Source organism: Protopterus annectens, chromosome 7.part0 (genome assembly GCF_019279795.1).
Source record: "Protopterus annectens isolate FY-2018-M chromosome 7.part0, PAN1.0, whole genome shotgun sequence".
Classification (NCBI taxonomy): domain Eukaryota; kingdom Metazoa; phylum Chordata; order Ceratodontiformes; family Protopteridae; genus Protopterus; species Protopterus annectens.
In genome coordinates, this window is record NC_056739.1 from 1,830,422,443 (window position 1) to 1,830,450,153 (window position 27,711).

A 27,711-nucleotide genomic window follows, 5' to 3' on the forward strand; every position below is an offset into this window, starting at 1 on the left:
CAGCACTCCAGTTGAACAATTCATATTCTTTTAGGCACTAATCCCTGCCCAGTCCATGGCAGTAAGCAATTGGAACCATGGATCTGCACTTTACAATTGTCTCTGTTGCCAGCTTGATTGAAATAGACACCTTGAGACAATGCAGCAATTGTCTCATGTTTATTGACAACCACTTACTACTTAAACTATCTGCCACAGTGTGTTAGAGCTGTAGTTATATGATGTTATTGGAGACAAAACTCTCACAGAAACCCACTACAAATAACAAGCAAGTACTTAATACCTCATACATTTACACTAAACCAGTCTCAAATACCTCAGACCAAACACACAAACCGCATGTGCTGAGGGCCTTAGAAGTAACCTGTCTAAACCACAGAGGCCTCCTAAATGTAAGTCAAGAAACAATTACATTCTGCAACCTCACATACCATATCACAGCACCCAGCAAGAAACACACTCTCATTCCAAAAACCCATAAGGCAAACAACTGCATATACCAATATCCTTGTCTTAGGTGAGACACAGCAATGGATCACTAATCCGACTGCCCAAAGAGAGGGTCACATCAATTATCTAGCAGGTGCCAGGATCTGACACATCAAACAAGTTCTCTCAAGTCCATGCACCACAAATACACATATGACACAGTCATTGTACATATGAGTGTAAATGACTTGAGCTGCTCCTCCCTGGACTATAGGAAGAGAAACATGACTCTGGATATGTGTCTGAGGTAGGTATGAACCTAGCCTTGATCAGTATTTTAACATCATCACAAATGATGCCATAATACAAGAAAAAGATAATCCACTTCATCAATTAGATTTTGGTGTCATTCTAAGGGAGTACAATTTATATCAGCCTGAGAAGAGATGGTAGACAGTCTAAACTGATTTTCTAGGGATGGCCTGTACCTCTTCCCACAAGCCTTATGTATGCTGGCTAAAACTCTGTCCACCCCATAGTGCCTTTTTAGGCAAAATCAGTCTTCTAAATCTTTCAATATATAACTAGAGTCAAGGCAACAATAGGGTATTACTGCTCAATGCTAGGAGCCTTAACAAAAAAGAAAAACTTCAAACATTATTTACCCTGGAAAACATAGAGATATTCCTCATCACAGAGACCTGGATCAAGACCAGGAAAGCACCCCATTAGTGGAGAGTTTCAGTGCTTATCACTCATACAGGTCCACTGCATTAGATGTAGGTCCTGAATACAGAGGTCTATATTCCTAAAAAATCTCACCCCCAGACTCATTAGACAAGATAATGCACTGGAAATCATCCATGTCCAAGTTATTCCAAACAAAAACCCTTATCACATTATAGATAACTACAGGGAAAACAAAACCCCTTATAACACTATTAGATAACTACAGGACCTCTAAGCAAAACCTCTTATCACATTGTAAATAACTACAGGACCTTCTCCATGTCCAAAGGTCATGCCTCCTGCCTAACCAGTATTGCGTCCCTATATATTAAGCCAAACATCATACTCCTAGGAGACACTGATTATTCTAACATGAACTGGAAGAATTACACATCCTCAAATATTTATACCAAGTGATTTCTAGACTTCATAATACAAGCTTCCTAGACCAGCTGGTCCACACCCCAGTCTTGGAGATAAAATCCCAGACATAGTACTTACCAGTATGGAGCAGCCCCCACCTATTGCAAACTCCTCTCTGGAAAAATTTGGATCACAAGTCAATCATATTCACCTTAGGACTTAAGCAAGAAGCATCCCACAATACTCAATATTTAGAGACTATGCAAAGACTAGTCTACTGAAACTGAATGCTGACCTGACTAAATTCAAAATCCCCTTCCACCACTATGGTCAAACTGCTTGTGCAGAATTCTTTACTGTAAAGTCCTGTGCACATGTTTCATATATCACCCTAAGAAATAAATATAACAAACCCCTATAGTGGAACCTTCATATAAAAGGGTAATATAATAAAAGAAAATAACTAATTGCATGCAAAAATAAACATAACTCTCAAGAAGCCAAAAACACTCTAACACTCTTGCTAAACTAAATAAGGAACTCTGAGTCCTTGTTAAATCAACCAGACAGATATAAGGTAAAAATAGCCACCCAAAGGAAAGATAACCATAATGTCTTCTTTAACTATATTAGAAATCTCAGAAACAATGCACAGCACTATAAAGATCAAATAGCAAATGATATCACATGCCCAGATCAGAGGACATTGCCAGTCTATTAACAGTCATATGTAGTTCTACCTTAACCCCATGTCCTCTGGGTCTATATTAGATCAGCAAAATGGCATTACAGCGAATGCTGTTTCATCAACACATATAGACCAAAATCCAAAAATAGTGAAGGCTCAGGTCAGCGATTGTTTTCCCAGGGAAAAAAATCGCTTAGCCTGAGCCGTGACATTGCCCTTTACCCCACTATAGTGCAATCTCGGAGTTGGTATATTTAGTTAGGGGGTGTGGAGGGCACAGCCCCCCATGATGGGGGGCTGAAGCCCCCCACTTTATGTTTGAAATTGTGTGTATGTGTTTTTAATGCAAGCAATTTCTTTCCCAGGGAAGGAAATTGCTGTTTTGAATGTTCGCAGTTTAGTGAGGCTACTTATTATGTGCCAATGAAGAGGCATTTGATGGAACACCTCTAAGAGCATTTAATATAGACCCTCTCCTCCAATACACTCAGATCAAATACCCATCTATACCCCCTCCTTAAATCTCTCAAGAACAAGTTCTCACAGCACTAAGGCCAAGAACATAATGCCTATGGGTAGGTAACATAAAAGACTGCCTATTTGCTAACCTGAAATATGAATCTTACACAGGCTATTCAAAGCAGGTTCTGTGTTAGATAAAAGGAGGACAGCAACAGTCATTCCCTTGTACAAAGATGGGGATATAACAAACCCATTATGAAACTAATAGATATGGATATATGGGAGCTAAAGACTCTCGACTCAGTCTATTTAAGACTTGTCAAGGGCAGGTCGTGCTTACTTAACCTGCTTCACTTCATCAAAAAAGTCACTGAGGCAATGGGTGAGGTTAAATCAGTGCACACTGCCAATTTGGGCCTTGCAAAGGCATCCAGCATCAGACTACTCTCAAGCATCATAGATAAACTCGCCAAGCTAAATTTTAACCCTGTGTGACTCATTGGATAGCAAATAGGCTCACAAATACAAGACAGGAAGTAAGGGCGGGAGACTTACTTCCTGGAAAATATATGTCACTAGTGGTGTAACTCAGGGTTCAGCCCTTAGGCTACCTCTCTTTGACATGTTCTTCTTAGAGGTCAAAGATAAAGTTAAGGGATTGTGGCTGACCAAGTCTACAAATGGTTTTCATTATGGTGTCATCATAAACTCCTCAGAGAACACCAAGATCCTAGAAGAGGGTCTGCTTCAAGCAGATTGTTGGTTCTAAAACAATAGGCTGAAACTAAATGCTAAGAAATGTATAACTGCATCCTTCAGCAAGTATTACTAGGTTTGTAACTATTGACAGTACCTCCCCAAAAAATGATCTCATAATTAGAGATCTGGCAGAGCTGGAACAACCACAATGCTTCACTAACAACAAAAAAAATCAAGGGCCTAAATCATAAAAAAACTCCACAGACCATCTCAAAGCCTTGTCTCAACTCAGTATCAGATGGGATACTGACAGGTAACATCTGCCTCACATGTGCAGCCTCAACAGACCTTGTTATGTCAGACCTATTACACATTCACAAGTCAAGTGTTATCAGAAATACCTGCTCAAAGGACCTTAGTCACTTTTGTAAGATTAGCAAAACATGCTGGAGAGATAACTACAGTGGATATAAAAAGTGTGCACACCCCTGTTAAATGCCAGGTTTTTGTGATATAAAAATGAGACAACAATAAATCATTTCAAAACATTTCCCACCTTTAATGTGACCTATAACCTGTACAATTCAGTTGAAAATCAAACAAATCTGTTAGGGGAAAAAATATAGAAAATGTATAATAAGCTCATTGAATAAGTGTGCACATCCCTAAACTAATACTTTGTTGAAGCACTTGTGATTTAATTACAGCATTCAGTCTTCTTGGATAGGAGTCTATCAGCAGGGCACATCTTGACTTGGCAATATTTGTCTACTCTTCCTTGCAAAAGTGCTCCAAATCTGTCAGAATGTGAGGGCATCTCTTATGCACAGCCTTCTTCAGGTCACCCCATGGATTTCCTATTGGATTTAGTTCTCGGCTCTGGCTGGGCCATTCCAAAACTATAATTTTCTTCTGGTGAAGCCATTCTTTTGTTGATTTGGATGTATGCTTGGGGTCATTGTCATGTTAAAAGGTGAAATTCCTGTTCATCTTCAGCTTTTTAGCAGATGCCTGAAGGTTTTGGGCCAAAAGTGACTGGTATTTGGAACTGCTCATAATTCCCTTCACCTTGACAAAAGCCCTAGTTCAAGCTGAAGAAAAGCAAACCCAGAGCATGATACTGCCACCACCATGCTTCACTGTGGGAGTGGTGTTCTTTTGGTGATGCGAAGTGTTGTTTTTGCACCAAACGTACCTTTTGGAATTGTGACCAAAAAGTTCATCCTTGGTCTCATCAGACCATAACACATTTTCTCACATGTTTTTGGGAGACTTGATGTATTGGTTTGCATATTTTAGCCAGGCCTGGATGTTTTTCTGTGTAAGAAAAGGCTTTCATCTTGCAACCCTACCACATAGCCCAGACATATGGAGAATACGGGAGATTGCTGTCACATGTAGTACACAAACAGTACTTGCAAGAAATTCCTGTAGCTCCTTCACTGTTGCTGTAGGTCTCTTGGCAGCCTCCCTGACCAGTTTCCATCTTGTCTTTTCATCAGTTTTGGAGGGATGTCCAGTTCTTTGCAACGTCATTGTTGTCCCATATGTTCTCCACTTTTTGATGACTGTCTTCACTATGTTCCATGGTATATCCAATGCTGTCGAAATTTTTTTGTTACCCATCTCCTGACTGATACCTTTCAACAATGAGATCCCTTTGATGCTTTATATGCTGTCTGTGAACCATGGCTTTTGCTGTAGCAGGCAACTGAGTAAATTTAAGGAAAGTCCTACTAGGACAGCTGAATTTTATTTGGAGTTAATCAGAGTCTCTTTAATTGATGGCAGGTGTGTACCAAAGAAGACTGAATATTGTAATCAAATCAAAAGGTGCTTCAAAAAGTATTAGTTTAAGGGTGTATACACTTATGCAACCAGCTTATTGTACGTTTTTTATTTTTTATATTTTTCCCCTAACAGATTTCTTCATTTTTCAATTGAATTGCACAGGTTATAGGTCACATTAAAGGTGGAAAACATTGTGAAATGATTTATCGTGGTCTCATTTTTTATATCACAGAAACCTGGCATTTTAGCAGGGGTTACACTTTTTGTATCTACTGTATGTATTTTTATACATACAGAGACAAATTCTATTCATTTCTTAGATGTTGAATATTTTAAAACTCATGGTGTTATTAAATTTTGTACAGGAACACATTAAACAACCTTTTTTGTAAACAAGTTGTTGTGTCTTTCGGCTTTTCCCGGTTAGGGGTCGCCACAGCGGAACTCTGGTCCGCTAATGATTGGCAGTAGACTTTTACATGCCGAGTTGCAGACCCTGATGCACAACCTTCAACAAAGGTACGCCCATTCATGCATGTCTCCACACAGAAGACGCTCTAGCTGAGAATTGAACGGGACAATGTCTTGCTGTGAGGCGACAACGCTACCGCAGCACCACCACCACATGCACATTCAAAATATACTTTATTAAGTAAATTTACACCATTTTCTAGCTCTTACAGGTTTGCTGCAGAGGAAATGCCTGTTTTTTTAAATTAATGTTATGGTGATCTTTGTTAAAAATCTGAAGAAAGACAATACCCCAGATTCACGAATCCTCCGTGTAAGACTTAATAAGTCTTACTCAGAGGCTGCAGTTGAATGGTATGATGTCAGCATGCCATGAATATTCATGAGGGCGCGCTGACTCAACGTAAGTCTTACATGGACTGGGTAGGAAAGCAGGGGGCGTGTCCGAATGCCGAGCAGTCTAAACGGCCACGCCCCTGCAAGCTTTGTAAAAGGAAAATGAAAGCACACAAGAGCGAGTCCGCTCAAATGTCCTAGCACCTAACACCACACTCCCTGACATTGTAAACCCCATCACAGTTATGAAAAGTAAAAAATTAATTTAGTTTTTTTTAAATTCCTGAAATAGCTGCCCGTACTTGCACGTATGTGCACGGGTGTGCCCATTGCATAGCTGTAGTTAGCAATTCCGACATGGAAGAGCATAAGAAAGAATGTTTATGCAAATCACACCAAATAGCATAATGGTAGAGCGTTTGCACAAAGAAGAGGCATTCACAGTTCGAGCCCCACCACTCCCCTTCTTATTTATGTTTTAAATCAGTACATGGAATAATACCTGACACAAAAAAAGCAGTGAAATGGCCAATGTATCAGTGAACAAAATATTAAATTTTTAAAGGATCCTGATACATAATTGCTTGCAGTTAAGCAGCGCTTTACCCAGTGCAATAGAGTTGCCTATAGCTTAACAGCACTTTACCCAGCGCAATAGAGTTGCACATAGATTAATAGCGCTTTACCCAGCACAATAGAGTTGCCCAAAGTTTAAGAGCACTGTACCCAGCACAAAAGAGGTGCCCATAGCGAAATAGCACTTTAACCAGCACAATCTGTTTGCGCGGACGTGTGCGCCACACCAACCAGCGCACCATAGGGCAACATGGAGCAACGTAGAGCAAAGTTGCTTAAATGCAGCCACACCCCCTAGCCTGTCTGGACAGTATGAAAATAAAATGAATGACAAGGTTCGAACCCAGGACTCTGTGCATCCTAATCAAAGCACAGAACCACTAAGCCATGACAACTTAGAAGAAACAGCCACTCTTAACATACATATACTTAGTAATGGTAGATTAACCATTACTAAGCAGGTCTGCAGTCAGCTGAGAATTTTCAAAAATGGCCAATCACAAAAATGTGCGGGAAATGCGGCATATTTAAGCACCATAGGTGGGAATACTCACCATAACTGATTGTAGCTCACATCTGTAGTTAGAATGGCTGGTGCAGGAGATGGTACATGCTTCCGAGTGCAACACTGGGGCATCAAGGAGTCGAAATACATGGTTTGGCTCCTTGTCCACCGTCATGAGTCAAGACTCCTGTAGGGCCAGTTCCAAGGGACGGAGTACAAGGCAGAGGATTGGAACCGGTTAGCTCATGACCTCACCAGTGTCACAGGTGTTCCTCGGACTGGTGAGCAGGTCCATCACCACCATGCTGACCTGAAGAGATGGAAGCAGGACCACATGAATCAATGGATACAGGAGGCCGGTGGGATGCAGGATGCCCCACAACTGAGTAGGTAGCCATGGAATGCAGTATGTAGGAATTGATAATTGATTCTGTATAACGGATAGGTATGTCTCAATATCCCTTAATTTACTTTGCAGCTGCAGGTGACTGTGATGCGAATCAGCAACCCTATGCAGATAGGCTGCTAAGGCTGCACCACCAGGCAGGTTAGTGATTATTCTGCATGTATTGTTATATAAAATAGGGGAGAGAGCATGAAATAAAGTGTTGTAGTCCAATAATACAGCCATAAATGGCCTGAATAACTCCTCTGCATGTACTGTCAGATAAAAAAGTCAGAGAGCCAGAAAAAGAGTGTAGTAACCCATTAAGAAAGGTAACATATGTCCGGAATAATATCTCTGCAGGTACTGTCATATAAAATAAGTGAGTGAGCCTGAAAAAGAGTGTTCTAACCTATTAATAAAGGTATAATATGTCCTGAATATGTCTTCCATATGCACCGTTATAACAAATAAAGGAGTGAGCCTGTGGAAAAGTGAGTAATGTCATTAATAAAGGTCAAAAACCCGGAATGTGTCTGTGTCACTTAGTGTGAAATGTTGTTGTACCCTTGCATTATACAAATAGCACTGTTTTAAAAAGTGCTGGCAACCCAGAGTTGTGAAGTCCCATATAAAGTGGGTGATGGAAGTGCTAGTAGCTGTGAAGCATATATACAGTCCTCAACAGTCAGTTACTGGCTGGCATGCATAAGTAAATCTGGCACATGAGTAGCATGTTAATATGTTCCCCAGAAATGTGAGTGTGTGTCAAGAAATGCAGGATTCTGTACAAATAGAAGTGAAAATGTCATGTGAAAACATCCAGATATGTAGATAAAGAAATATAAATGTAATCAAGGAATATGTAGCAGTAACATCTGCATCTTGGACAGTTAGTATGTCAGATATAGGTCAGGCATTTATTGAACTAGCCAAACCCATGACACAACCTAATGTATGGTGGCCAGTGTAATAATACATGTAGGGGATATACAGCTGCAGTCACTAGGAATGTTGTGTAGAGTAAAAGTAATTATAAGATGTTAATCGAGTTTTTTTCTACACTCTACTGTATGTGCATAAACCAAGCAATTCCACACCTCAATGGGTATGTGTAATCTTAAATATTTGTTGGGACATATGTCCTATTGTTTTATAAATATTTGCATTCACGTTGATGCATGTGCCCTGTTCAAACCCCACAATCATGGTGGCCTGTTGCTATCAAACATCCCTGCATGCTGTTGAAATATCCACTGTCGTTCAATATATGCATGTGTTATGCTTGCTGCTCATCTGTTGGAACCGTGGTGTGTTGGGTTAATGGGAATATTACTGCATGCTGTTACAACTAATCTGGAATGCTGTTGTTTATGTTGTAATTAAACACACCTAATCACAGAACGTATGGGAAGGCCGGTCCCAGCGGATCCACCTGTCCCTCCTCAGCTGGCGAGGGCACCTGGCACCAGCAGGTCCGGTGCCCAGCCCGGGCTCACCTCCTCCACTGGTCCTGTGCCACCTTCGGGTGGAAGCACTGCAGGGGATGGGGCTCGTCCTCCCTATGCAAGCATGGGTGAAGAAGAGCCACCTGTCACCCTTTGAAGGGTCCGGGCTGTGGTGCGTAGGGAGATCCAGTGTTCAGTCGCTCATCCCCTATGCCAGCTCAAGGCGAGAGTGGCATGTCTCACGGGTGAGCCTGCCCATCCTATGCAGCCCCCAGCACAGCCACCCTCGGGGCTCTGAAGGTGCAGTGGTGACTGCCCATGGGTGGGGATCTCAGTTCCACTGTTACCATCTGTGGGCTCATGGGCTTGCGATTTCCAAACATCCATCCCCATCAATTGTGTTCACCCACCCCATGTATCATACACCGCCCCTGTATGCGTCTTGTCTGTCTTGTCTGTTTACCTCCCGAACCTACCTCCCCAAACATACCTACTTCCTCTACCTCACTTTCCACTCTCACCTAAAAAAAAAAAGGGCAATCTGTACCCACAAAAAAATGAAGCCTCATACATAGCTGCCCATTTTGCAGACATGTTCACTGGACATGTAAACTGATAATTATAATTGGCAATACAACATACTTTGTTGTCCTCACCCATCTCCCAGGGGTGGAAGGTTTCAAATTTCACTCTAAATTTATTGCATATGCACAGCTGTTGCTGGTAAAGAAATGGGCAGCTATGGACCTTCCCTACACCCGTCCTGCACATCCCGAGCTTGTTTACCTACTGTCTGTTCCTCTTTGTGCCCCCTTTTTCACCACTTTCCTATCTCCCTGTTTTCTTTTCTTTAAAAGAAATTAGCGCGGGGGTTAGTGGGAGTAAGCACTTTTAAGCGGTTTAAGCGGGTTTAAGTGAGTGTGCTCATGTGTGCGCTTAGCTAAGCATTGCTAAGCATCACGCAAACCCACGCAAACCCGCTTACAACTGCTTAAAAGTGCCTTAGTCACTCTATGGAAGTGCCCTTGTTCTGCTCAGCAGCAAAATAAAAGACCTCTGCCAGTCTCAAACCCCAGACCATTGACACAATAGACTGCATGAATTACCACTAAGCCACAGCAGATATACAAATAACTTGGTGCTGACATAAATATATCATGCATTACAATGAGGGAATGTAAATGGGAATTAGGAATGGTATAACACAAATCCTGTTCTGTGGGTCTTTACCAGCAGTTGTTGTGGACTTGCATGACATGACTGTGAAAAGAGAACCAGCCATCCAAGCATGGAATAATGTTACAGTAGCACCTTACAAACACCACACAGTATCAGACCAGGATAAATACTGGCAAAGTTGACTAGGGCAGAGGGCAGACACCCCAACTGTGACTGCTTTACAGGGGTGTCCCTGATTTGTAAACAAATGTTAGCTGTGCCCCACTGAATCACTCTGGAAAGTACTAACTTTAGGCAGACAAGTGTGGAATCACACGTAATGAATAATCTCAAAAGGTGAGAGTAGACACTGCTTGCACGTTAGAAAAGGTGTAGGTATACATATGCTCTGATTCCCAAGAAAGTCTAAACTGCAATATGTCTGTCATATATTGCAGGTGTATCTAACGTATATGTACCTTTCAATGAGGCCATTCAAATACATACATGAGAGTATCTGAGGCCTGGCAGAGGCAGAAACACACAAGCATATCAGCATTACTGCTGTTACACACTCTACAAATAGCTTTGGAAGGAGTTCCACAAGTATGCCCTTATGTAGGAGTACAACACAGAAATATCACAGGATGTAGCCATTTACTGCTAACAACCAACTGTGACAATGCCAATTTGCCAGTGCTGAAAAGACTGGTGTGGTGCACAGACAAAGTATAATAGGCTAACCTCTAGCTACCATCTGGATATGTCCACAGGTGGGAGCTATGCAGACAGACTACTTGCGTTATAGACTAACAGGTACACAGCAATCCTGTATGTTCAGCAAGATAAACCTCACATGATAATAAAAAATGCTCTTTGCAGTTCTGCACCCCTACCCAAAGGTACAACAGACTTGTGTATTCAGGCAAAAACCAGGGTGTAGGTAGGCATACTCAGTACTGAAATATGTCCAGTTGTGTTGAGCAGCCTGTGCTAATTGCAACACAAACAAACCACAAATTGTTCAGAGATGAGTAACGTAATAATTACAGTATAGCAGTTCACACACACTGCATGTGCCACAGGAATACAGTGCACTAACCACATTTGTATGGCAGTTAAATGTCTAATTCAGAAAGTACATACTCCCATGTATTCTGTGTTAGCATTTGGAAGGGTGAGTACATGTCTACACTGAGAATTGTGTACTGGAAGCAGCAACATTCAGGTTTGAGTACAACATGCATATCACTGGCTACAACCCTAGCTTCAGATAAGAGACATATACCAACCTTCTGACTGATACAACGGTGGCCAGAGCAAACAAGCATGGGCCCCACCTTGGAAAGCTGAAAGGGCTATGCCTATCTAACCTAGCATTTTATAGCAGTGGGCTACAATCACAGTGGGTAATGCAATCAGCACACAGCAGGCTGCATGCAATTACTGAATGGTGGGCAGCAATTGGTGCAGAGGCTGTCACATGCACAAGTGCAGATACCTAGAAAAGCAGGCTGTACCTGCTATCCACACATGCAATAATATCATTGCAGGTACAGGGAGATAGAGAACGAGAGTGAGAGAGAGACACAGACAGAGACAAAGATAAAGACAACAGAGAGAGAAACCAAGACAGAAACAGAAACAGAGGGAGAAAACCCAAAACAAACAACCAACCCAAAAAAAAAAAAAAACTACAAAACTGTAACAGACGGAGCAGGGAAATACAAAGGTAAGGTATGTGTAACTCATATGTATGTGTTGGCATGTAGTAGATGTTCCTGAAGAGTACTCTACACACTGCAAATCATCCATGTGTGGCAGCAGTACGTTTCTATCTGTATCTGCATATGTGCATAGGGAAAGGGACATACTGCAACTGTTAGTGAAGGGTGGACAGATATCTGTTGTTGAAGGTTATGTGCATATATCTATGTAGGTCGTAGTGTGTGGCATAGAAAACAGCATGCAGTGCTGATATATGTCATGTGCTGGTTAAACGCTGTGGGACTGATTTGTCAGATCTGCTGTGTTACAGCTAGTGAGGCCAGTGAGGCCTGCTAAAGCTACATGGGCCGAGGACACCCACATGCATTCTGCACAACACTGTGCAATATAATCACATAACTGTACATCCCACAACTGTCGCATAACTGATATCCCCACCATGAAAGGTGGACTGTACATGTGCCTATATGTACATCTATGTGTACAGCAATGGATGTGTACATGTATGTATATATATATATATATATATATATATATATATATATATATATATATATATATATATATATATATATATATATATATATATATATATATAGAGAGAGAGAGAGACATGGGGCCATATGTACTGCAACACGTGTGTGGTGACCAAGGCATGGACTGTAGACAAGTGTAGATACTGCAGTGCCATTCCTCCTTTCCAAAACACTGTACCCATTAACTACCACATAGATAGAGATCTACCCAACACCGAATGTGTGATAAGGGAACATGGGACACAGGTGGACAGTGGCCACCTCTTTGATAAAGACAGTGCCACACTAGACCTGTAATCTGTCTGTGTGGTATGTGTCATGACAACAGGTGTGTCATCTAGGGAAATATAGTTCAGTGTTCCCCTCTACTCATCACAATGCCCTGTGTGGTATGTACCTCACATGACAACTACAGCAGGTGGAAAGGCCACAGACATACATCACAGAGGGTACTACTGGCCGCAAACAGATGCCCTATGCAGACTGACTCAAAAAAACACATCTAGACTGTATTGCATACCGGCCACACAGAGGTGACCTCTGACAGACATACAGAGGTATGTCACACCCATAGCTGGGTGACAACCACCATGGCAACATATCACAATCCCTCCGGGATACACACTCTAGGGCCCTAAACCTCGTCAGCTCACTAAACAGCACATGCTGGAGGGATAGGTTCCTATCTCAGAGATATGCCATACACTGGAATAGACCACCTAGCCATCCAAGCATGGAATAATGTTACAGTAGCACCTTACAAACACCACACAGTATCAGACCAGGATAAATACTGGCAAAGTTGACTAGGGCAGAGGCAGACACCCCAACTGTGACTGCTTTACAGGTGTCCCTGATTTGTAAACAAATGTTAGCTGTGCCCCACTGAATCACTCTGAAAGTACTAACTTTAGGCAGACAAGTGTGGAATCACACGAATGAATAATCTCAAAAGGTGAGAGTAGACACTGCTTGCACGTTAGAAAAGGTGTAGGTATACATATGCTCTGATTCCCAAGAAAGTCTCAACTGCAATATGTCTGTAATATATTGCAGGTGTATCTAACGATATGTACCTTTCAATGAGGCCATTCAAATACATACATGAGAGTATCTGAGGCCTGGCAGAGGCAGAAACACACACATATCAGCATTACTGCTGTTACACACTCTACAAATAGCTGAAGGAGTTCCACAAGTATGCCCTTATGTAGGAGTACAACACAGAAATATCACAGGATGTAGCCATTACTGCTAACAACCAACTGTGACAATGCCAATTTGCCAGTGCTGAAAAGACTGGTGTGGTGCACAGACAAAGTATAATAGGCTAACCTCTAGCTACCATCTGATATGTCCACAGGTGGGAGCTATGCAGACAGACTACTTGCGTTATAGACTAACAGGTACACAGCAATCCTGTATGTTCAGCAAGATAAACCTCACATGATAATAAAAAATGCTCTTTGCAGTTCTGCACCCCTACCCAAAGGTACAACAGACTTGTGTATTCAGGCAAAAACCAGGGTGTAGGTAGGCATACTCAGTACTGAAATATGTCCAGTTGTGTTGAGCAGCCTGTGCTAATTGCAACACAAACAAACCACAAACTGTTCAGAGGTGAGTAACATAATAATTACAGTATAGCAGTTCACACACAATGCATGTGCCACAGGAATACAGTGCACTAACCACATTTGTATGGCAGTTAAATGTCTAATTCAGAAAGTACATACTCCCATGTATTCTGTGTTAGCATTTGGAGGGGTGAGTACATGTCTACACTGAGAAGTGTGTACTGGAAGCAGCAACATTCAGGTTTGAGTACAACATGCATATCACTGGCTACAACCCTAGCTTCAGATAAGAGACATATACCAACCTTCTGACTGACACAACGGTGGCCAGAGCAAACAAGCATGGGCCCCACCTTGGAAAGCTGAAAGGGCTACACCTACCTAACCTAGCATTTTATAGCAGTGGGCTGCAATCACAGTGGGTAATGCAATCAGCACACAGCAGGCTGCATGCAATTACTGAATGGTGGGCAGCAATTGGTGCAGAGGCTGTCACATGCACAAGTGCAGATACCTAGAAAAGCAGGCTGTACCTGCTATCCACACATGCAATAATATCATTGCAGGTACAGGGAGATAGAGAGCGAGAGAGAGACACAGACAGAGACAAAGATAAAGACAACAGAGAGAGAAACCAAGATAGAAACAGAAACAGAGGGAGAAAACCCAAAACAAACAACCAACCCCAAAAAAAAAAAAAAAACCTACAAAACTGTAACAGACGGAGCAGGGAAATACAAAGGTAAGGTATGTGTAACTCATATGTATGTGTTGGCATGTAGTAGATGTTCCTGAAGAGTACTCTACACACTGTAAATCATCCATTTGTGGCAGCAGTATGTTTCTAGCTGTATCTGCATATGTGCATAGGGAAAGGGACATACTGCAACTGTTAGTGAAGGGTGGACAGATATCTGTTGTTGAAGGTTATGTGCATATATCTATGTAGGTCGTAGTGTGTGGCATAGAAAACAGCATGCAGTGCTGATATATGTCATGTGCTGGTTAAACGCTGTGGGACTAATTTGTCAGATCTGCTGTGTTACAGCTAGTGAGGCCAGTGAGGCCTGCTAAAGCTACATGGGCCGAGGACACCCACATGCATTCTGCACAACACTGTGCAATATAATCACATAACTGTACATCCCACAACTGTCGCATAACTGATATCCCCACCATGAAAGGTGGACTGTACATGTGCCTATATGCACATCTATGTGTACAGCAATGGATGTGTACATGTATGTATATAGATGTGTGTATATATATATATATATATATATATATATATATATATATATATATATATATATATATATATAGATAGATATAGAGAGAGAGAGACATGGGGCCATATGTACTGCAACACATGTGTGGTGACCAAGGCATGGACTGTAGACAAGTGTAGATACTGCAGTGCCATTCCTCCTTTCCAAAACACTGTACCCATTAACTACCACATAGATAGAGATCTACCCAACACCGAAGGTGTGATAAGGGAACATGGGACACAGGTGGACAGTAGCCACCTCTTTGATAAAGACAGTGCCACACTAGACCTGTAATCTGTCTGTGTGGTGTGTGTCATGACAACAGGTGTGTCATCTAGGGAAATATAGTTCAGTGTTCCCCTCTACTCATCACAATGCCCTGTGTGGTATGTACCTCACATGACAACTACAGCAAGTGGAAAGGCCACAGACATACATCACAGAGGGTACTACTGGCCGCAAACAGATGCCCTATGCAGACTGACTCACAAAACCACATCTAGACTGTATTGCATACCGGCCACACAGAGGTGACCTCTGCCAGACATACAGAGGTATGTCACACCCATAGATGGGTGACAACCACCATGGCAACATATCACAATCCCTCCGGGATACACTCCTAGGGCCTAAACCTCGTCAGCTCACTAAACAGCACATGCTGGAGGGATAGGTTCCTATCTCAGAGATATGCCATACACTGGAATAGACCACCTAGCAATAGCAAACAAGGCTCCCCATCAGCACTTGTCATAAATACCCCTGAGGAGTGTTTGGGAGATTGGTAATACACCCCAGGAACCCCCTCTGCGGCTCTGGTTGGCAGGGGCAAGTGAAATCAAAGTACATGTGTGTCAAAGGCCAGGGTAGCATTTGGCTAGGTTTCCATAGGCCCTAGGGCCAATAGCATATAACCTACCCATGACACTATGCACTCACACATGTACTCAATGCAATACCTGCTATGTGAGGTTGAATAAGTGTAACGCTGCATATGTGCAAGGTCTGTAAAGGTGTGATAGGTTAGTGTGAAGTTTTAGGTTGCAGGTAGTGTCTATCCTAACTGTGACACCAGGGAAATATGTGTATTGTACTGTTAGGCAGCCATAGTAGTACGGCATACGATGTGATGTAGTTCCTTGTTGACGACTGTGGTGTCTCATTGTAGGCTAAAGCAATAGATGTATGCTTAGTGAGTGGTACTGCTGTTGAATCCAACTCCCGTAGGAACTGTAGTACTACCTGAAGCTGTAAGCCTAAACAGAACAGTATGGTGTGTGTTCACATTGCTTGGAAACACTGTCATGTGTGTTTCCTTTAGTCTGCACAGAGGACAAATCTCAGGCATAAGGGTCTGTAAGTAGTGGCACACAGTACTGTATGATACCCAGGTAATGCTCATCTGTGTTGGCATACAGTGGTGCATTGTATGTTTGTCTGATGTGTGTGTAATTATGCCTGTACCATGGCTGCAATCATATGTGTGTTACAGGGTATACGTGTGTATCCAGCAACATATATACTCTGTGACAGCAGTATGCCACCTTTAGTAACAACTGTACACATATGTTAGGCAGGGCTATGGCATCAATGACTAGTGTGGTTGAATGGTACTACTGTAACTGTACTTTACATTCATTGCAATGGATGACATCTCTGTTCGTGCATTGGCATGATATATACCCCTGTGTCGAGGTTGTGCATTGTGTCACAAAAAGTGTGCCGGGTACTGTTGTATAGTGCTGTGATATATGGAGTATACCAGGTACTGTTAGTCAGTTGTGGCCTGAGAACCAATAAGTGGTAGTGAACATGTGTAACCCCTGACAGAGAAATGGATGGTTTATATGTCAGTAAAGTGATATCTTTGGTTAAAGGTTTAAAGTGTGCCACAGGACTTGCTCACACATATTATTCATATCTTTTTCAGCCAGATGGCCCACCAATGCAATTCATCATATACAGCAGAGGAGGAAGATGAAATTGTCCAAAGCCTGGTGCAGCAGTACACTATACTGTTTTCCCGAAGCTGCCAGCACCAGCAGGAGCAGACTGCACTGTGGCAGGATCTTGTTCGTTGGGTAAATGACATAGGCATGCATAACCGGACATATGAGCAGGTACACCATCACTGCAGTGATTTAATTAGACATGTCCGGTGGTGTGCGTCTGATATCCAAAGACAACAGCTTGCCACAGATGGTGGGGTGGCCATTCACCTCCCCCCTCACCAGAGTGGAGGAGCTGCTCCTAAGCATGGTGGCTCCTGGACAACAGCAGCAACAACCTGTGACATGTGTTGTCATGGAGGCCGGAGCCACCGAGCATGTTCAAATGGAGTGGGCAGGTAACATGCCCTATCTCTAGACTACAGTTAACTGTATTGTTAGATTATGTCTACGTGAGATGTGTACTGTGTGTTTAGCAGTTGTGCTACCTAGTGTTATGCAATACTGATATTTGGAATATTATCTCCACACCTGTGACTGTTGATTGTTGTTCCACTGTAGTTTGGCATACCCACTGTAGCAATGCCACAGTTGTGGCCACTGACAAACTTTTTTATATTCTTGTAGGTCCCTCTGGTGTGACAGCAGGGCAGACGATCCATGCTGGTGAGTGTGGTATAACTGCAATGTTGGTAATGAAATGTGCATGTCATAGGTGAGGTGTAGGCCGTGTACACATAACACACCTACGCATAATGCATGCCATGCATGTTTGCTGTAAGACGTTGCACAACTCAGTAATGTCAGTAGCTGCCTCAATGACATGCAATACACAGGGCATCAGACAAAGTTGTGGCAACACCGTACTGCACATTGGATAGGCATAGTTGCTACAGCTGTATACAACATAACACGTTTATCATATGCAGTACACAAAAACTTGCTACATATGGCATTACCACACACCCGCTGTAAGGTCACACTTCAGTATCCCACATGTCATCCACACACACATGATGTACCTCAGGGGTAGAGGCCTATCATGGGGCTGTGGAACACTCTTCAACACATAACACAGTCGTGTTAGGCAATGCTCCCTATTGGGCACCTCACACACCCATGTACAAAGTGGCTGTGTAATTGGGAACGTAGCCATGGCACTGCAGTTCAGGTACAGCATGCTAGGCGGTGGTCTGTCACACATTAATAGCCATGAGTGACCACAAGATGCATGATGATAATGGGACATCGTACTACACCCCATCCAGTTACAGTGACTGCAGTACTACACATAGCAATCATTGCTTTGCACCTCAATGTTGTGTTTGTGCAAACATATGCACCTATACACAATATGCATAGCATGTTGTGTGGGTGCTTACGTATGCCAGTATACACAATATGCACAGCAGTCGCCATCTGTACAAAGTGTCACATATATGTCCCGGAATGATATTGGGTGTATAGGTCACATGGTACACATTGGGTATGTGTGGTGTTTAATGTTGCAACCATAACCACTGTACAAGTGCCATGTTGAGCATTGGGATTCCTTTACATCTACATGCACCACTCATCCCGTGTGTGTACATAGCATGCATGTGCTACACCTGTCCCCACTATTATCTGCTATGGACGCAGACACTGTAATCACACATGGCAATCTATGTGCCACACAGATAACACATGCAGCCATGGTATGTATACTTAAAAGTGATGGTGCACAGGACATTGCAGAGCTGATAATACATGCACAGCAATGTTGTGTCCATGTACACATTGTGTTTCAGGGTGTTGCCAATCACTGAACAACTACACACATGCAGCAAGGCCATGTATAATGTCATTAAATAGGGCCATCTACACTTGCACTGCATGGTCTTGAGTGACACATATTCTGCATGCTGACATGTGTGAGGTGACTGTTTGCCTTGTGATACTGGCACCCACCTTCACCCATTATTGAGTATGTGTTGGATTGCTGGTGTGTGTGTATGTGTGTGTGTGTGTGTGTGTGTGTGTGTGTGTGTGTGTGTGTGTGTGTGTGTGTGTGTGTGTATGTGCTGTAGTGAGGAGTGTATTTGAGTGCATGTGTGCATGTGTTCATGTGTGCATGTGTGCATGTGTGCTAACATCATGTACAGATTGTAAAGTGTGTTCCCTGTCTTCCTCTCACAGATGCTGAGTTTAGGGTGGCTGAAAGCAGCAGGGAACCTGAAGTCACTGCCACTAATAGTGGAGATGATGAGACATGTATTATGGCACAGGAAGGTTTCTCAGGGTCTGTTGTTGGTCCACCAATCGACAGTACACAGCGTTCGACCCCACCTATGCACACACTCATACTGCCAATACATCCCTCATCACCAATGGCCTTAGCCGAGGGACAGCATACAGTTGGCATTGACCAGGAGAGTGTGGTACCCATGGCACTTGCATCCCCTCACAGCAGCCATAGCCGGATTCCTGGAATGGTACCACATAGGCGGATGGCCAAGGGTTCTCGGGGGAGCACCACTGGATGTATTGCCCCTGGCAGATGTGCCCCCAAATGTATTACAACCTCCAGTATGTTCCGGGATGTAATGCAGGCACAGGCACGTATGGAAAGGTACACCAGGCAGGGACAAAGGGCACAGAGGGCCAATTACAGCACTATCAATGACAGCATCCGTGACCTTGCCGGTGCCATCTGGAATTTCACCAAGGTCATTGATAGACATTGGGGGGAGACAATAGTCACCCTCCACAATGTCTCTTCCATGAGCCAGGACAGTGCGGGATGGGTGAGACATTGAAGCAGACGCATGCCAGGAACAGCAACAACTGGCAGTCGACGTGGACGGCACACAGATCACAGCCACTCCCGTAGTGGCAGTACCAGCCCCAGCAATGCTGGGGCTGGCCTGTCTATTGACTGTCCTAGTAGACCACGTGCATGTGGCTCTGGCCAGTCTCAGCAGGGACATGGGTCCAGTCATCATACCTCTGCCTCTGATGATAGTACCCAGTCAGGGTTGGTATCCGATACTGCCTGTAGCACCCCTGCCAGGCACAGGTACCGTGTTCATGCCCAGAGACAGTGATCTGTACAGCCTAGCAGGTACAGTCTGTGGCTGTCCCACAACCTCCCATATATGGCAGCCACATGGTGGAGCTGTGTGCATGCAGACACACACACAGTAACCAAACAAGTAGGGCTCACACATACACACACACATTACATCAACATTGGCCCATGCTGTACTGTTGTCCCACACACACACACACACACACACACACACACACACACACACACACACACACACACACACATGTCGATTGGATGGGTGAATGTCGGTATCTGGCAAACCAACAACACACCCTGTGCATATGATGACACCTGTGCCACCTCCTGTCATCTGTAACATTGATGCAGGAACAGGCGAACATGGTTCTGATGTACAGGGTGACATTATAGCAGTGTAGCAATATTAGCAAGTTGTCAACAGGAAAGTGTAATGATATCCTTGTAGGTATATCTGAACAGGCATTATGCATCACAGCTCTGATTGTCAATGTAGCATTGTTTATACCAGTGTTAGGTCTAAGTATGTATTGTCCACCCATGTGCCACTTGGCTGAAGTGTACAGTGTTGCCAGCATGTGTTAGTGAGTGAACAGTATGTGTGTGGTGTGTGCATTACAGATTACCAGGTGTACATCTGTGAACATGGTGGGTGCGCACTGTCTGCATGCACATGCATAGTGGACACATGGAACGTGTGACATACCCTGTTGTATACATTGTTAACATCTCATAGTATCTTTTGATGGCCAGTATGCATTCTACTACAGATATGTACTAACATGGGTACACATGTGTGCATGACATGGGTCGACAGTGTGCTGTGGGTGATACTGTTGATACCTGTCAATGATTTGCAGTCTGGTAGTATACACAACCTCAACAGCATGATTATAACCAATCATTAGATGATATCCTGACAAATGACACACAGTTGTAGGGAACTCAGTAACAATTGGGTCCTTCCGGTACTATACTATAACAGTGACCACTGGTACTGACCGCAACCCATACCTGGGACCACACCTGTTTGGCATATAGCCCTCTTGGTACATGCATACACACTAGGGATATGTCCATCCACATCTGGAAATGCATGCATTGGCCTACAATGCATTCCCTGGATGGGACGCATATCCTACACAAGGGTATCATACAGACAGATACCTGTTGTCCAATACATGCTGTATAGCAGTAAGCCGACTATGGCATAGTCATCCACATTTACTATACATACTATCCCAACAGTACTACATAGGTGGTAGCCCTCAACATGTATGTTGGGTAACAATGTGTACATACAGCAACGTGTTATGTCATCTGTCCCTTGGTATCCGCATATCCATAGGTATTGTGGAGTCCCTCAGTGTGTCACATAAGACATTAGGGGCCTGAATGCATATCCACAGGGCTGTTGTAAACCTATGATGACTGTCCATTATTGCCAGTTGTTGTTGTGTATGAACATGTCTGACATATACCCCAGGCATGTACCCTCACTCACAGTACTCTTTAGTAACTGTCATGGGTGTGTGTGGCACAGATGACCTTGGACACAGATCACTACAGTGGCCGGGCTTGTCACATGCATATATATGTGACCTACGATCTGAGAAGCAGTGGCACAATTTGTCAAAGGTAACAAATGTATTCATGTAGTATGCAGGCTTCACACCTATGTACTGATTGAGGTCACATGTACACATATTTATTTGCCACTCAGATACCTGATGTGGGCAATGCACATACTGTTTTAATCATGATATGTCATACCATAGTAAAAGCAAAACCCACACTGCATTAACCAACTGTGTCACACATGCACATTCAGCAATTGCAGGATTCCAGCCCCTACCTAATTATGTTATGATACTAGAGACATATGCATTAACACAGTGTGCTATATGCTTTGTTGGGTGGCTTTTTTTCTCCTGTTATATTTGTAGGATGATGACATCATCAGACTTTCAAAAGAGGAATGTACCTCTTTCAATTTGTTTTCTCAGTCTCCAAAAAGGGCACTCCTCTCAAAGGAAATCACAGACATACACAAACTGTCAGCATTTGTAGGATTCAAATCCCTACCAACGTATGTTAAGATACTAGAGACATACGCATTAACACGACACACTATATGCGTTACTGGGTGGTTTTTCTTCTCCTGCTATATTTGTAGGATGCTGACATCATCAGACTTTCAAAAGATGAGTGTACCTCTTGTAATTTGTTTTCCCAGTCTCCAAAAAGGGCACTCCTCTCAAAGGAAATCACACATGTACATACACGCCCCTCACCCCACCACACATACACTGTCAGCGCTTGCAGGATTCAATTCCCTACTTAACTATGTTATGATATTAGAGACAAATGCATTTACATGGTGTGCTATATGCTTTACTGGGTGGTTTTTATTCTCCTGCTATATTTGTAGGATGCTGACATCATCAGACTTTCAAAAGAGGAATGTACCTCTTGTGATTTGTTTTCCCAGTCTCCAAAAAGGGCACTCCTCTCAAAGGAAATCATACACACACTGTCAGCATTTGCAGGATTCAAACCCTTAGCTAACTCCGTTATGATGCTAGAGACATATGCATTAACACATCAAGCTATATGCTTTAGTGGGTGGGTTTTCTTCTCCTGCTATATTTGTAGGAGGCTGACATCATCAGACTTTCCAAAGAAGAATGTACCTCTTTTAATTTGTTTTCCCAGTCTCCAAAAACGACACTCCTCTCACAGGAAATCACACACCTACACCCCCCCAACACACACACACACTGTCAGCATTCAAACCCCTATCTAACTATGTTATGATATTAGAGACATATGCATTAACACGGCACGTCATATTCCTGGCTGGTTTCTCTCCTGCTATATTTGTAGGATGCTGACATCATCAGACTGGACATGGTAATGTGTGTACACTTTGTTTTATGCAATCCCAGGAATGAGCCATGTGGGTCGGCAGGTGTCAACAGCTTGAACAGGACCCCATAATCCTCTATCTGTGGACACATTCACATCCCTTCATATGTCAACACATATTTATGCACAGATTGTTGGTTTTGTGGATACGACATGTGTCAGGGGTGTTGATAAAGGGCTATTCAAAGTCTGTGTTGGACATGTGTGGCTCTGTTCAGTGATGTAAGTCCTGGGTGTCTACCTTGCAAACAATCTAGCATGTTTGGGAACCATGATCTGCACATGAACATGCCACAGTTGATAGGGTTGTGCATTTGTCAGCTTCCAATAGCTCTGTGTATGACTTCAACCATGATGGACTCCATGGCCTTTCAGATCAGACTTCATAGGCTTACTGGACTATACTTCCCATGGTGTGTTGTGCACCTGCACTTGTGGGTAGTGCCATATGTTGCTGTAACACATTCAACGGTTCCAGATCCTGTGGAGAGGGTGAGGCCCAACAGACTGTTCAGGTGCAGGGTCTGTTTGTTCTGTAGTTCATGCATGACACATATTGGGGAAAAATGTAATCCAATTGCTGCCATGCTTTTGGCTTTGGGGTGAGCTGTTCAGCCATTCTACATGTGATATCCCCTAGTATGATGACTGGGACTATGGTCATTGGGAGGTGGGTATGTCTATATGGGCCTGTCTGGCAGGATGTCGGCATTGTCAGTCAGGTACAGTTGGCCCTGACTCAGGGCATATATGAGTGTACATTGCTATTTATGACCTAGCTGAAGGAGGTGTCATGATTCAGTCTGGAATCCTTCTCAGCTACTCTTTACAAAACACCAACAGATCTGAGCACTAATCCCTGTTATACTGTTTTACACACTTAACACCCTACTGATCCTTTGCGATCAGGCTACGGAGTATGTCAACATAATATCCTGCCATGTCCAGGGGTCGGTTTCGTGTGTAGTCTCCAGTCCAGCTAGTGAATATTGTGGTTTTGACACATTGTCACATCTGCCTCATGTACACAGACAACCCTCTCCTCCTCCCAACAAACTCAGATATATGTGTGAGATGCAACAATATTGACATACAGGAGGCTGAGCTCTCTTGACCCATGACTGGCATAGTCTATCAGGTGGTGAAGGTAACCACACACACCACATATCAGTCTCACATAAACCTATAGCGACAGCAATCAAACCACATTATCACACATAAACATACTCGGAGGATCTACATAAACTCTGCCTAAGCAGCAGAGACCTCAAAAGCAGACACACAAACAACTGCTACCCCACTACAATATCCACATATCACATAGTTCACAATGTCAGTATGCCACACAGTCACTGCCCTTTGGGCTAAACAACACACCTAATACACTTGTAATAGGTGACACTTATTGTCAGACACACTGATGTCCCACTCACCAGGCCAAACAAGGGAATAGTCACCTTGAGCTGTCTCTCAGGTGGCAGGATCCACAACATAACACATGCACTCAGGTCACTCCACAGCAAGTGCAGGACTGGCTCCAGCATTGTCCATGCTGGTGCGTACACCCTCAGATGTCCCTCCCTGGACCACATGACATGATACATAGAGGAACTCTCTGATCATGCCAGTATGACCCTGACCTTGTCTAGCATCTTACACTCACCAAGTATGATGTCACAGTATACCAACAAACTGATCACGTTTAACAGTTGGCTAACATATTGGTGTCATTCACAGGGGATACAGTGTCTGTCAGCCTGGGGTGACATGCTCGACATGCCACGTAGCTTCCCTATGGACAGCTTGCACCTGTCACCCTTTCGAATACTGGCTAAGGCAGTTGCTACCACCATACTGCCTTTTTTAAGCGGGGCTCAAAAGACAAACCCACCTCCATAGACATCACAGAGTAGATGCCACTGAGGGTAATGCTGCTCAACACCAGATGTGTTACCCTCAAATTGTGACCACTCAGGAATCTCCTCAGTATGGACAACAGCGATATCTGTGCACTAACAGACACCTGGTTCAGGCTCCCAAATGCACACCAGCACTACCAGGTTATATTTCATACCATGCTTTCTGACCACAAAACTCAGAATAGCCAACACAAATAGGCGGAGTATCCATATACATCACAGATACACATACCTCCGGGTTGTAGCACTGCACAAAGCATCACAGACCATGCATATGCACCTAACATTGTGCATATCTGCCTTTTGGTTTGTTGTCTGCTACAGACCACCCTCCCAAACTCATGAACCACACTTGGCTTTCCTGGGAACACTGGACAATATGAAGGTCTCCCCAAACACCATTATATTGGGTGACTTCAATTACCCACACATTGACTGGGGATAGTACTCAGGCCCCAACACCCTCGCCCAACAGTTGCTACTATTTGTACACTCATATGCTGTGGCACAACCGGTCATGACACCCACAAGAGGGGACAACATATTGGACATGATCATCACCAACATGGGGACTCTATGCTCCACACCTGAGATATACCCCTCATTGGTAAGGTCAGAACATACATTTATCTCACTGGACATCCATATCCCGTCCACACACCCATCCTGGGTAATTTTGGTGAACTTCTCAAAAGCAAACGTCACACTTCTCCAAACCAAGGTGGCATCCTTCAAAGACCCTGGGACAGTGGTAAGTATGGCTCTGACTGCTGAATCCTTTACATACACATTCTATGGACACCTAGTGGACTGCATGGATCGTGCTATCCCAAATAACAACTGGACTCACTCCTCCAATGGCAGGGGACCTGTCTGTTAGACCCTGGCCATTAATAAGCTATACAACAAAAGGAGAATGCTACTACATGATAGAGCACAATCCCAGACAGGGAAGGCATCTGTGATCTGTACTTCCAGACAGCTACAATCACTTATGTATTTATGTCAGGCCCGCTTCTCTCGGACAATTGCACCAGACACGTAGGACACTCACAAGCCCTTCTTCAGTTAATTCAGGTACCTGGGTGGACACTCACTGATATGCTGTGAGTTACTGCATACTGACTAAACATACCCTGAACCCACAGACATTGCCAACATCCTGGCAAACAGGTTCAGTGCAGATGTCTCCCCCCATCCCCCCATAGGAGCTTCTGTCCATCCCAACAGAGTGTAACCTCCCTGACATCACAAATAAACAGATGAGTTCTGCCCTCCCCACAGCAGACAACACAGCATCAATGGGACCAGACAGTGTCCTGGCCTGCATCTTACATGGGTTTCATGACAGACGTAACCCTCACATTACGTCACTGTTCAATATCAGAGTTACTGCAGGATATGTACCCATGGAATGGCATACAGTGATAGTGGTCCTGCTCCGCAGAGTTGCTGCTACAACGGACCACAGACAATATCGGCCTATAAGGCTAATTAGCCTGTTCTGCAAAGCTATGGAGCGTATTGTAATGGGACTCATGCACATAGACATCGGGAATCTACAGACACTGGGTCCTACACATTTCAGTGTTGTTGTGGGCAGATCTTGCCTCCTGGACCTGTTCATATTCTTTAAACAGTTACCAGGTATGTCGGTGTAGGGACGGTCATCCACACAGCCTGCCTGGACCTTGCACAACCCTTCGACACAATACCCCACTCGGCCATTATGCATAGGCTCACTGGCGTCGATATTGACACATATCTCACACGATGGATTGCTACCTGGATCAGGGATAGCACCCACATGCTCAGTATTGCAGGTGCCATGTCTGACTATACACCAGTTACACATGGCATCACACAAGGCTCAGTCCTGGGACCTCTCTTGTTCAGTATATATTTCTGTGATGCACGGCTAACACAGGAGGAATATGGCTGACCATGTTCGCAGATGACTGCAAACTGGGTGCCATAATCAACTCTCCGGCTGGCACATGCATACTCACATGGGGTCTCACAGAGATAGGATGACTGGTGCCTGAGTCATGGACTACAGCTAAATGCCATTAGTTGCACAGTCATCCCCTTTGGGAATAAGAACATGCCCACACATTACCACATAGGTAGTAATCCATGACATATGGTAGTAGTTATTACGGGTTTGGGGACACAACTTGTTTGCACTCTCGCCTTTGACAATCATGTTGCCAAAGTGGTTAGACAGAACTTCTATATAGCTCACCTTATCCCATATGGTTTCACATGTTCATCTAGTGAGGTCTTTGTGCCCCTATACTCATCACGACCATGCTTGGTTACAATGCCACATTTGGGATGTACCTTACCCGACACCTGCAGCAACTGTAATGGCTACAAATGTTCCACAACAAGCAGATGTAGGGACTCACATGGATGCCCTGCACAGTTCAGATACAGTAACTCCAGCTCTACTCAGTCACTTACCACCTACACGGATGTGTTGTGTGCCTGTAGTTTAAGGAAATATCTGAACCAGATTTAATGGGCATGCTCCACCTCAGGATATCCAACTCCCTTGGAGCTACACACTCCAGGGACATATACCTCAGCACAGATGTTAATGGGACATGCTGGAGGGATAGATTCTTATCCCAGAGGCTCCACTCACTCCAGATTGTAATCCCGGTTTTGCATGGACAGAGCCACCCACTGAC